Source organism: Bemisia tabaci, chromosome 9 (genome assembly GCF_918797505.1).
Source record: "Bemisia tabaci chromosome 9, PGI_BMITA_v3".
NCBI classification, from domain to species: Eukaryota; Metazoa; Arthropoda; class Insecta; order Hemiptera; family Aleyrodidae; genus Bemisia; species Bemisia tabaci.
The window spans coordinates 5,672,211-5,684,160 of NC_092801.1; the positions used below are offsets into that span (position 1 = coordinate 5,672,211).

The following is an 11,950-nucleotide window of genomic DNA, read 5'->3' on the forward strand; positions in this document are numbered from 1 at the left end:
CCCATAAAATTGCAATAAATCGATGTCGGAAAAATCGCGATACATTCTTCGATCAAATCGCAACTTATCGCGATTGCTGCTACGCGGGGCAGTGATCCGATGTCTAGGGATTTATCCCCAGATCTAGGGATTTTTCAGACAATCTAGGGATTTTTGTTTTTTGATGAGGTAAAAGTAAGCAAATACGACTTTTACACCTCAATTATTAAAATAGCCTTCATGCACGCTGGGCTTGTCGATTTCCTTTGACACTTTCGCAGTGGTGAATGCATAGCTGAAGTGCGCTGCAGCTAAAATTGTATTAGCAAATGAGTGGTTTTCATACGAGGATTAAAAATAAACAAGTGGTACGGAATATAACAAAAGACTATGAACTATGCAAAACGATAATCCGGATAGCGGAACTTGGCTGTTTTGAAAACGCCTTCAAATGCGGCGTGATACCTCACGCATTCCGGAGAGTTCAAATAGTTGTATTATTGCGCCTTAGAAATGCGACGGAAGATTACAATCGAAAGAGCCTTATACACGCTGGCTTTGTCGATTTCCTTTGACATTTTTGCAGTGGTGAATGCATAGCTAAAATGCGCTCCAGCCAGAAGTATATTCAGCAAATGAGTAGTTTTTATAGGAGGATTGAAAACAAACAAATGGTAGGAAAAAAAACATTATAATAGGAACTTTGCAAAGCAATAATCCGGATATCAGAACTTGGATGTTTTGAAAACGCTTTCAAATGCGGCGTGATACCTCACGCATTCCGGAGAGTTCAAATAAATGTATTATTGTGCCTTAGGAAGATTACAAATTTTAGCGAAAATATTTTTTCATCTATATTTTGTAATCCTTATTGGCAACATTATTTTTCCCGTAAATAAACCGGAACAGAAACCCAGCACCATTTCTCCACCTTGTTACATACAGTTTCGGGCCACTTTTAGTGTTTAATTTTTTAATCGGAACAGAAAGGATTGCGCCACTCGATATAATCAACATCTTTAGCAGTAAAAAAAAAAAAAAAAAAACAATAATGAAAACTCAACCAATATTCTTTCATTTTATTGGTCTGTTTTAGCACTGCTTGGCACTATGCTTTCAGAAAGCGGCAAAATTCAAACGAGCCAATCATATTTCAATATTGCAAATCGAAATATCGAATAGGCGTCATGATTCAACGTCAAAAATGGCGGTTTTTTGCAAAATCTGGGGATTTTTTTGGGATATTTGAGCAAATCTGGGACTTCAGGAATTTTTAGCGAAATCGAGGGATGTTTTTTCTTTCCTGCTAGGGATTTAATATCGGATCACTAACTTGGGGTGCGTCGCTGGGACCAATCAACGGTGCAATTTTTCGGCTCGAAAATCCTGAATTTAGATCCGGCCGTGCGATGGGCGGAAAAGCACCTGGGCGCAGGAGCCACCTCGAGGTTGCCGGGAGGCGAAAGGGGGTTGGAAGCAGGGGGGGGGGCGGGGAGTCTATCGATCTCCCTGGTGCTCCCCTACCCCCTCCTCGTCCCCCAGTTAGAGCCTCTTCCCGCAGTTGAGCTGCCAAGTGAGCCCTATACAACACCGCTTCCTCTTTCGGAAGATTTTCGGAGGGATTTCTTGCCTAACTGCGCATCAACATCCTTACTACTGAGAAAAAACGCCGTATGAACCTTTCGCCGTTGCCAGATTTCCTTTGGTAAATCACGAATTTTGGGGGAAGTTTGTATGAATATTCTTCCTCTAATTTTTCAGATAATTTTTTTCGCAATTTTACCTACAGTTCTTGAAAATTAATCGGAAAAATATTCATAACTTTTCTCAAAAATAAGCATTTTATCGAAAGAAATTTGGAAACTCTCGAATTATCATACGGCGTTCTTCCATAGCACGACAGCTTACTGCCATGCTTAGGAAGAACCATGTATGAGCCGTCGGAAGTTGCCGAATTTCCTCTGATAAAATATGAATTTTCAAGGAAATATCGATGGTCAAAGAGCAAAGCCACGTATCTCCAGTCTGACATGCTATGGAGGAACGCAGATTGAGTCATCGGAAGTTGCCAAATTTCATATGATAAAACATGAATTTCCGGGTAAATTTGAAAATAAATAGTCCACTTTCGTTTTTTCAGAGACTCTTGTTCGTAATTTAATCCAAAGTGTCTGAAAATTTCAACGAATAATACTCATAACTTTCTTCCAAAATAAATATTTTCTGAGAGGAAATTTGGCGACATCCGAAAGCTCATGCGGCGATTTTCTTTAGCATCATTACAGTGTTTCAAAACTTCCACCCCTATAGTATTTTTTCGAAGAGAAGCGAATGCACTTTAAATCTCCAAATTTGCGTAGGATATTTCGCAAATAGATAGGAAAAATCAAGGGATTTTTCAACAAATTACGTTGGCTAGTTCTCCAGAGATAAAATAAATCATGAATCGCTTAGAGATACGTAATCTCACACTGTGGTCCATCGGTATGTGAATATACATTTTCGAGTTCTACGGGGAATTTCGCGATTAGATCTAAATTACCTACTTGAAACTTTAAAGACAAAATATTCATAACTCTCTTCGAAAATACACATTTTGTCGGCCCTGGTAAAAATTGGCAGTAGAATCTGTGTTCCAAAATACCATAGACCTACAGCCGGCTGTAAGATTTCCAATAGCTTCTATAGCCGGCAATACAATTTCTTATAGCCTTTTATAGCCGATGGCGCGGCGATTAGGCAACAGCCTGGCGATAAAGTGTATGCTAAACGTTGCTAATTACGGATGCTAGGACTTAGTGAGTTTTTGGACTACCGCTCTCTTTTTGGGCCGTAGTATCTTGATTTATTTTGCGAGGAAAGCTCCGTACTTTTGAAGGATGCCTGCCATTCCTAATATATTGGAGCGCCTTCAATTTCGTATGATACTGTGCAATACCTCTGGTGTGAAATAGTTGCTTCAAGCGCCGCGGTACGCTGCGGCGCGGCGCGGCAGGCGGGCAGCCAGCGCTGAACGCGCATTGGCGCCTACAAACCGAACAGGGATACTTCACGCATTGCGCAATGCGTGAAGTATCCCTGTTAGGTTTGTAGGCGCCAGTGCGCCGCCGCTCCGCTTTGTGTTAGGCTCTAATATTTAATCTCGTGGAGTCAGCGTTTTTCAACTCATAACTTTGAAATATTTGCACACTCTGCATGGATTATTCTCATTTTAATTGATTAAAAAAAAAAAAAAAAATGTTGTAAAAGAAAATATAATGTGCGTTTTGTAAATATTAAGGTGATTCCGTACAAACTTAAGGATTTACAAAGCATACGAATTTTCTTACCACAGTAGCACTGGTATTTGTTTTTCCCTTGTCAATCCAAACTCAACACATTCGTTTACATTCGCGACGTAGAGAGGTACAATTATTAAAAAATACGGACACCACCTCCGCCTATTTTTCTACACGGCAGAGAGTGTCAGAGTCAAATAAGCCAATCGTTTTCGAAGAGAAACAAGTCCATCTCTTGAGCCCTAGTTTCCATGCATGCTTACACACTCAGGGTTCAATACGGAAATCGACCTGTGCCTTTTTGAAAACATTCGATTCTAAGCAGACAACCCTGATACACCTTAACAACCTACCCGGAACGCGCGACTTGAGTGACATCCCCACTTCGAGTTTGTTTTGCTCCCCCCCCCCCCCAACTCCACCCTCCCCGCGTATTGCATACTTTCGATTAGATGAGTGGTCTTCACTCATCCCTGTCTTGAGAAAACCGCCCCCCGCCCCCCCTTTCCCTCGGTGCCTTCGTTCAAGGTTCGAGGATCCCACCGTTTTGTTTTGTTTTTCATTTTCGGCGGAGCGCTGGCGATATTTAATCGATACTGTCCTATTTAATCTACGGTAAAGAATCGATTTATTAACGTGTTTATCTGCGAATATCCTGATAATCGATCTTTTTTCACGAGTTTAGATGGCAGATCAAACGATCCATCGCAAAGCACGACACGCCGCTGTAACGTCGCTCCTCTAACGCGAAGGCGTATCTGGATTTCCGCATGAGCCCCAGTTAGCATGGGTTCATATGTAAAGCAGGGCTCACGTGGAAAATGAGATAAGCCCTTGCGTAAGAGGGGCGACGCTATAATACCTGGCTCGGAACTTGGATAAACTCCCGGGAGAACTTTTCAAGACGCTCATCGCGAGAGAGAATGTTGTGCTTTTGAAATTAGGGAGCGAACCCTGGTATTGACGGGTCGGAGCATTGTTGCCAGATTGTGCTGAAAAATCAGCAATTTTCTCCGTTTAAAACCAAGTAAAATATTCATGAATGAATAAAGAAATAAAATATATTAAAATAAAAAAATAAAATAAAATATATTAAAAACAACACATAAAATAAAATATATTGTAATAAATAAATAAAATAAAATATATTGAAATAAATAAATATTAAGGAATTAAAAAATGAAGGTAAAAAATAAAAAAATGTAAAATATTCAAACATATTAAAAAAATATGCGTAAATATTCAGATATTTTATCGTACAACCTGGCAACAATGGGTTGGAGAGAGGCTCTTGTTCAGGGTTTCGTCGACGACTTAAGGTCCTTCATCCGAACAAGTTTATTGGGGTTCCGTCTGAAGGACACTACAACTTTGGAAAAGAGTTTGAAAACATTCAAGTGAAGAGATAGAGAGCCGTATCCATTGTCATTGGTGATTTGATGGCCGCCATATTTTTTTGTTAGATCGACATGCGATATACATCGCATCGATTGGTTTCATTTTTTCAGCTACTTGTCATTTTTCTCGAATTTTAAGATCGCAATCCTGTTGTCAGGAAACTAAAGAATTCACTTACCAATTTTGACCAACAAATTCAACGTGATAAATGCGTGGTTTTTTTTTTTAGAGGGAAAATGTAGCATTTATTACTGATATCGAAACTGCACTCGGATGCTATAATTTTCCTCTGAAAAAACTACGCCTTTAACGTTGAATTTGTTTGTCAAAATTGGTAAGTGAATTCTTTAGTCTCCTGACAACAGAATTGCGACCTCAAAATTCGATAAAAATGACGAGTAGCTGAAAAAATGGTACCAATCGATGCGATATACATCGCATGTCGTTCTGACACAAAATATAGCGTCTATCGAATCACCTTCAGAGATCGGCGCACAGTGGAATGAGCTAAGTGAAGAGGTCGGACACGAAAGTTTTGGCTCAAATTTCAAAATTCGATGTTTATTTCACCTCAAATTCAATTTTGAGGGGTGTTTCTAGAAAGAAATCTTACGATAAAAGTCCCTCTTAAACTTTCATGTTTCATATTTTCGAAAATATAAGCTTTCAAAGTCTCCAGATTTTGTCCGACATCTCCTATTGACTCGGTCCGGTGTGCGACGTTCGACGATATCCTTGAAGAAGCATTAAAAAAAAGAAAAATGTTTGCCAACCACGAGTAAAATTTAGCAATATATATCGTTGAAAATGGACATCTTTGCGAGGAATTACACTAATTTCCCGCTGCAAAAAGTACGAAGTATCAAAGAAAGCATACTGCGAGTTTTGTAAATTTTAGGGTAGGTTCACACCCTACATTAAAGTTTGTCAAAATAAAAAAAAAATTTCTTCCGTATTTTGTATGTTTTGCGCTGTGGGAACTCAGTGAAACCCGCCTTGCAAGGATCCATTCGGACGTATTTATGCTAAAAAGAACTATGTGCATACGATTTGCGTGTAACATAGTTCCTTTTAGCATAAATACGTCCGAATTTTACTTGTGGTTGGCAAAAGTCGTCCATTATTTAATGCTTTTTAAGGACCTCGTTAAATCTCCCTTAATCACAAGTTAAACCGAAGGAAGTCTCCTAAGGAAAGGGGCAGTTTAAGGACCAGATATATGAATACGATTCAGCGAGCTGCATGATTGTTGAACTTGATAGACAAAGCGATAGACAAAGAGGCCGTAAGGAGTATGGAGTGACAAAAAAAAATCGGAGGGAAAACTAAGGATCAAGTAAAATTATGTTCAATATTGGGGAATTTCGGCCCTTCGAAGAATTGAAGCACGAGAAACGCTGGAAAAAAAACCGCTTGGATCTAGAGTCCAGACTCTTGAAAACAATGACAAGTAAAAATACTCTTGATGCAATCGGAGTTTTACTTGAATCAAAAGGAAATCCGCCTGATTTAAGAGGCTGGGTTCTTGATTTAAGCGAAAATCCGATTGAATCAATAGCAATCTTTCTTGTCATCGTTTTCAAGAGTCTATACTCTAGGACCACCGGTTTTTTTCCTCAGTGAAGTGTCTACAACGTCTCAAACTAAGGAGCGAAAACTCGTTAAATCACCGCCCATGTGCAACTAAATTGAGGCGCATTGGCTTCTTTAAGAGCAACGTCTAGATACAACTATTCGTACTCTAGGGTAGTCTTCGTTGCATATTCAGATAACTGAAGGCGCCCTGACTTTCTTGGCATTTTCTCATAGCGCGCCGCGCTGTCTCAAGTTACCACATAGCTTATCTCTTACACTCAAAACTTTGCACACGTACATACACATCATACTTTCATCTTTTCATTTTCTTTTTTCTTTTTTTTTTGGATTCGTTAAAGGTGGCTTCTACAAGAATTAAGCTTTATTGAACCAACATAAGTTGGATTGCATTTTGCAGAAAGGAACCAAGAGTATTTCACTGACGCTAAGATTGTGCAAATTTGTTTACCTTGTAATAAGCGTGAACTGGATCGCATTCAGCAAAAAGGAACCAGCGCGATTAGAGCGTTTTCAAAATCGTGCAACGTATTTTATTCTCTTGAAAATACTTAATTTACGAACAAGATTAAAATTTACACCATTATTTTCCTTTAAAATTAACAATTTTTCGGTGGGTAGGAAAAACTATTTGCCTCTCTAAGAGATCTGTTAGATAATAATGAGGAAGCGACATTTTTACAACACGGTAATCGCGGTGGTTCCTTTTTGCTGAATGCGATCCAACTGATCTTCTAAACAAGTTTTATCTTCACTCCCAATAAACTTTTAATTCGTTATGAAAATTACCTTTGTAAATTCAAGTTTTTGCATGATTTCAGTAGTTTGTAACTTGCACAATCCTAGCAACATTGGAATGCTTGTGGTTCCTTCTTGCAAAATGTAATCCAGTTCATCTTTTAAAGAGCCAAGATAAAAAACGGCACGATTTAACTAGCCCCGTTTAAAAATCAAATAAAAATTAAAAAATCGGAAATTTTGAAACGGTGCAATGGCGTGTGTTGCAATAGTGTTGCCCGGCCGTGGATATTCGGGTTGCCGGGTAACTCCCATTTATTTTGCCGACAACATTTAAGTGACATTTTCCGCCTATCAATGCCAATGCCGCAGTTGATAGCGCCATGAATTTTTTACACCCTGCATGACTCCACCACCGCAGCACCACGTGCTATCACCGCCCATGACACGGACAGTACGGACACACCCCATCATATTCCCACAGTGGGTCATCATATGGACGTATTTCTGCTAAACGGAACTATGTGCATTCAAACATGAGCCATGATACCCATAAGAATATATGCATAACAGGGCTCATGTCATAATGCACATAGTTCTGTTTGGCAGGAATACACCCATATCATCCTCTTCCAAATGGCTTGAACGGGTTTCGGTATGACTGCCGTGTTATGTAAAAACTTTGTTGTTGCATAACGCAATTTGCTGAAAATTTATCGGCACTACATGAACACAACTTCAAATGAGGATAAATAACATGTTTTCAAAACTAACAAGTAAGATGGACCAAATTTTCCAATCAGGAATCACTATCTGGATTACTTTTTGCAATAAGGAACGCCTGTATCTGGTTCTGCCATAAAAGCACATAGCTACATAGGGAAACCAATGGCATGTATGTTGTTTATAAAATGGGCCAGAAATAGCGGTTCCATATTGAAATATGTAATACAGTTGTATGAATGGTTTCAAAAATTGTTATTTATCCTCGTTTAAAGTTGTGTCAGCTATGGAGCCGAAATCGCGGAGAAAACCGCTCTTGAAAACTCTAAAAACTGCAAGACATATCAAACGCACCCGAATGACGGTAAACTAACGGTAGTGATGTACTGCGGTAGTCAAATCGTCATCTCCTGCTCTCATTTTCCACTGACGTGTGTTATAATAAAACGCCTTTCTTTGTGAAATTATTGATTGTCCACTAAAGATAACATAAATGAGATTCGATACTTTAATTTTAAAGATATAAGTTCGACTTTAGTTTTGTTCCCACATATAAGGAGTAGATAGACATTTGACGGAAGTCGTAGAAACCCGTGCTCGCTTCTGATTAGTGCCGGATGACATCACTCGGTTCGGCGCGAAACCGGGGCGTTTCAAATTTGCAGATAAGTTGCGCGCGATTTGAACTGCGTATTTCTCAGTTGTCGAGTTATTTTCTCGCGTTTTCAATGTGCGCATCGTGCTCCACGCGTGATTTACCTTCAGAGAAATGTACATGTATTCGCAAGTCAAAATTCGTTCATAGTTTAGTGAACCATCGTAGCATACTCGGGGGTGGAGTTCATGATCGGCGATTGCGGTGGCGGTGGTGATAAATTGGAAAAACACGCAACGGTACTCCGTGTCCTTTCCCGCCAAAACGAGCAAACAAAGACTCCGTCTCACCTACGCTCCCTGCACGCTCGAGTGCCTTCAATTTCCGCAATTTTTTAATCCACTCACTCGACTAAATACCGGGTTTCGATTCCGGTAGCGTCACGCCCACACCAGCATCGATTCCCAGTAAATTAAGATTGGGTCCTCGTTGTCTGCCTTGATGACATCAAGAGGGCAAACTTCGGGGGCCAATTTCCTCCGGTCAATCATAAATATTAGATGGCTAAGGTCGGAAATTGCGTATCTCCGATTGCGACGTTTCTACTGCCCATGCACTGAAAAAAAATTCTCGGCGTTTTTACCAAGGTCCGTTGGTACTTTTACCATCTCCCTTTTTAACCAATAATTCGTAATTTGACCAAGACAGACTGGTAAGCTTACCTAAAAACCGGTATTTTTACTGTTTTTCTCAGGTAAGAATACCACGTTTATTGGTAATCAATTCCTGGTAACTTTGCCAATTTATCTCGGTAATTCTACCACAATCGATAAAAAATATTGGCGTTTTTACCGGGGTCCAGTAAAATTACCGAGAAAGTCAATAATTTTACCGAGATTTCTCGGTAAAATTACCAATTCCATGAATGGTAATTTTACCAAGAAAAAACTGGGATCAAATAGAACCCTGAATTATTGGTAATTTTACCCTTTTCTTAGTAAATACACCGAGATTTTTTTTTCAGTGTGTTTTATTTTCTATGAAAGAAATCTAACGACATCTCTTATTGAAATGTTCTGCACTCAGAAAAGGTATGACTCTGAGACCCATAAAAATGGCTCGGAGATCCATAATTTCTAACCAAAGTGACTTGCCGTCTACAGTATGGCTTTCTGAGCCATACTTTATTGGTCGTGAACCTATCAGCATGGCTCCCTGGACTATATTTTAGGGCTACATGATCCATAACTCGGCCGGCAAGTCACTCTTCCCATACTTGTTTTTTGAGTGTGGAAATTTTCTTCACTAATTTAGAATTATCCGCAGAAAGTTTGTCGTTTCCTAAACGAAAGAGCACCGAAAAAATTGAGGTTGATTTAACATTCCGGATGTAAAACAAGTGTGCGAGAACTTGTCAATTTGCGAGTAGTTGGATTCGCTTCTCGGCATTAGTTCTGAATACACGATCAAATTCCGAACCAGTTATGATCAAAGTAGACCAGTTGATGACTGGTGGTCACCATGCAACAGTCCTCTTTGATCAAAATTTGACGGCCCGTCCAGTTTTGATCAGAATGAAGTGCCACCATTCATCTTTTCCTGTCACACGAAACATTTCTGCCGAGTTTTCATTTTAAAATTAAGCAAAATAATGATTTTAAGACTGATGACTCCCGACACTTTTATAGTAATTGGTTCTGGAATTTGATCATGTATCGAGCTAGAGTAATTGTTGTAACGGGTGATTCTGCATTTTACAAGTTCCCGCACACTTTTTATACATCCAGAATGTCCCTGGTAAAAATTTGCGATTGGAGCTGCGTTTCAAAATACCATAGGAGTTCTTATAGCTGACTAAAGAAGGCTATTGAAAATCATATAGCTGGCTGTAGAAAGCGGAGCAAATCATATAGCCGGGCTATACGAAGCTAAAAACAGTGTATACAGTCGGGCTATAGTTCCTATCGCCGGGCTTTACACTTTATCGCTATTCGCTATAAAAGGCTATAAGAAATTGTGTAGAAATTCGTGTGCTTTGGAAATCATTAATTTTGATACGGAACCACCTTAATATTTACAAAACACACGTTATATTTTCCTTTAGTACATATTTTTTTTCATTAATTAAAACGAGAATAATCCATACAGGATGTGCAAACATTTCAAAATCATGAGTTGAATAACGCTGACTCCGCGAGATTAAATATTGGAGCCTGACACAAAGCGCAGCGACGACGCACTGGCGCCTACAAACCTAACAGGGATACTTCACGCATTGCGCAACGCGTGAAGTATCCCTGTTAGGTTTGTAGGCGCCAATGCGCGTTTTGCGTTGGCTGCCCGCCCGCCGCAGCGTACCACGGCGCTTGAAGCAACTATTTCACACCAGAGGTATTGCACAGTATCATACGAAACTGAAGGCGCTCTAATATAATAGGAATGGCAGGCATCCATCAAAAGTACGGAGCTTTCCTCGCAAAATAAATCAAGATACTACGGCCGAAAAAGAGTCCAAGAGTCCAAAGTCCAAAAACTCACTAAGTCCTAGCATTCGTAATTAGCAACGTTTAGCATACACTTTATCGCCAGGCTGTTGCCTAATCGCCATCGGCTATAAAAGGCTATGAGAAATTGTGTTGCCGGCTATAGAAGCTATTGGAAATCTTACAGCCGGCCGTAGGTCTATGGTATTTTGGAACACAGATTCTACTGCCAATTTTGACCAGGGGTTATATCAACTTCACCTTTTTCGGTGAGGGTTTGAATACATTTTAACGTTCCAAACTGCCCTCTTGCACACTCTCTACCTCTTTTTGGATGCCTTCTATCCACCTTTTAGCCCTCTACGACGCATGCCTGGAGGGGTCCCCTCAAAAACCTTTTTCGGCAACCTCGCATCGGAAATTGTCACCTTGCGGCCAAAGCATCAAAAAGCGTCATGCGACGTTTAAAAATTTCCGCCGCCATTATATTTTTTTACAGCGGAGTTGTTGATCAAATCTGTTTGAACATTTCGCTGCATTTTATCGGCAGCTTAAAGAAAATTCAATGAACTTTTCGGACAGCTTTGTTGAACTATTTCTTTGTAAAAAGAATAAAATGGCGGCGGAAATTTTCAAGGGTTGGATGGCACTTGTGGAACTTTGGTCGGAAGGTGACGACATTCTCCGCACAAGACCATGCCATAATAACTGCTCATATCTACGTGCTCATAACACTTAAATATCGAGCCTAGATAAAAAATGATAAGAATAAGGGTACATACGTCAACCTCTTACTTTGGAGTAACTGGACATCTACACTGGTAAAAAAAACACATGGGATCTAGATACCAGACTCTTAAAAACATCGACAAGAAAAAATACTCTCAATTCAATCAGATTTAAGCTTAAATCAAGAACCAAGCCTCTTACTTTAAGCGGATTTCGTTTTGATTCAAGCAAAAATCCGATTGAATCAAGAGTATTTTTTCTTGTCAATGTTTTCAAGAGTCTGGACTCTAGATCCAATGTGTTTTTTTTCCAGTGTACTTATTCATAACAATTTTAGGTCTAAATAGGCTCAATTCAAAGTCTTTTCCCTCATTCTAGTTCTAGCTAAGAAAAATCCACTAATAAACAACAGTGACAGTTTTTGATGGGTTCTC

General features: G+C 39.6%; 1 protein-coding gene across 1 annotated transcript in view; it reads right to left on the reverse strand.

Moving 5' to 3' along the window:
• The window catches only part of Syt14 (Synaptotagmin 14), a 101,734-nt gene that overhangs the window by 88,693 nt on the left and 1,091 nt on the right, over positions 1-11,950 (reverse strand). The window lies entirely within an intron of this gene.